This window comes from Penaeus monodon, chromosome 22 (assembly GCF_015228065.2).
Source record: "Penaeus monodon isolate SGIC_2016 chromosome 22, NSTDA_Pmon_1, whole genome shotgun sequence".
NCBI lineage: Eukaryota > Metazoa > Arthropoda > Malacostraca > Decapoda > Penaeidae > Penaeus > Penaeus monodon.
Window position 1 is genome coordinate 32,864,629 of NC_051407.1, and position 1,928 is coordinate 32,866,556.

Genomic DNA, 1,928 nt, shown 5'->3' on the forward strand with positions numbered 1-1,928 from the left:
AAATGCGTAAAGTGAATTCCAAGATGTGAGAAAATCTAATTATTGCATTTGACAAGCAAATGTATAGTATGAATTTATCTTTAAAAATGTTAAGAGATAGGATCCTGTTTGTTCTTTGTAAGTAAAATTGGCCTCACTTCCTTTGCTAGTCATATTGCATTTTAAATCCTAAGATTAAATCAATAATAATGGTTCGAATCTGCGGAAAATAGAAGATAGGCTCGTGATGAACCGAGGAACAGTTTCGTGATCGATAAGAGTATATCTTCGAATTTGGAATATGGCTGAACATTTTCTTTTTCTGTTCGCCTTTGCCAAATATGAGGAAGAGAGTTAACTTTAATTTGTTGTTTAATTCATTTATCATTAATTCTACTTTATTGGCTGAACTATTTCTTCCTCTTCGCCTCTTCCTCATTTTTGAACCAGAATGATGGTAGCAAGATGTCCAATTGTTCAGTCCTGAATAAAGTACAAACAACAAGAGTTTTATTTCCCAAAGTGTATAAAGCTGGAATCTGCTCTTACTTTACTCTCGAGGATTGCGTGCAAGTTGCCATTTGCAATCCGAATACTGCATTCCAAGCGGTGTTCATGACCGGATTCAGCGGGAATGTTGCAGTGCATATTCCTTATAGCGCGAGCCTGTGACGGGGGAACACCCAACTTTACAACTGTTGGCTACCATTAAATAACAATAAATCGTTAAAGAAAATAACAGTCAGTTTAATGAAAGTTCTGTCTAAAAATTCTTGGACTAACATTTATCAATGAAAAATATAAATTTCACCTAATAGTTGATTCTTTTTAACCCGTTATAGAAATTCAAAGGAGAAAGAAAGCAGGACACTGGTATATAAGTGTGATCCATTAGTATATAGTCTTTTTTTCGATAACTTTAAGAAAGAATCTGCTAAGAATGTGCCTTTAACGGCGTATTGTTCACCAAAAGGGAAGTATATGACGGAACTCTTATGCGAGTCGCTCTTACAATGATAAGTTAAAAAGGAAATCAGTATATTATGGCGCTCCTTTGTTACGTCTCCCCCGCTGGTCCTCACACGTGACCTACCATAGTGCTAGTGTCTACATTGGCAATTCCGTGTCTTCGTTAATACACTCAATGCCGTCGAGAGGGGATTGAGGGCAATGGGGCATCTACCCCGAGGCCCGCAAAAGTTGTGTCTATTATTTTACTAGGTACTTCCTTTTGCCCGAACACTTAGATGAAACGAAAAAAATCTAGCTTACTAGCGATCAGAATAACATAATTTATGTTTAATTTTCTTGAGAGTGGGCCCAGGATTTTCTTTCTTCGTCAATGAAAAAGGTTAATTCTTTTGCTGGACAGATTTGGAGATTTTAGGCATTGAAAGGGAAGCTGCAAGGAGAATAGACTTTAGCGACATCATTGGGGATTTAGTTATAAAAAACACTTTTTTTCTTTTTTTTATATTTCTGAAAATAACTTACTATTACTATTAAGTGAATAATGATTTGATATGAGTAATATTGATCACAATCATCATCAAGGAATGCAAGCGAAAATATGTCCTTTGGGTAGAAAACAAACAGGTAGTTTAAAAGGCCCCGCGGCGATGAATACCAAGGGACCAGCCTCGACGCCCCTCCCTCCTCTGTCCCAGGCAGTGATTGGCAACAGTTCAGCGGCACATCAGCTATGAGGGTGCTTTGCGGCTTCCGATATGTTATTCCCATTTTCACCGGCGTCTAGGAAACGCCCAGAGGAACGTGACTCATAATGTTAAACATTATATTATTTTTATAGAAGAGGTTCAGTTATTTCAGTTTTCTCTGATTTTTGCCTGATTCACTTTGACATTTTCCCTCGCCTATCCTGGTATGATCTTCACCGAGGAATATTCTTAACCCACTATTCTATCCTGCGCATTCAATCACGTTATGTG

At 37.5% G+C, this 1,928-nt stretch overlaps 1 long non-coding RNA gene across 1 annotated transcript in view; it reads left to right on the forward strand.

The window, feature by feature from the left end:
• The window catches only part of LOC119587089, a 9,962-nt gene that overhangs the window by 7,242 nt on the left and 792 nt on the right, over positions 1-1,928 (forward strand). The window lies entirely within an intron of this gene.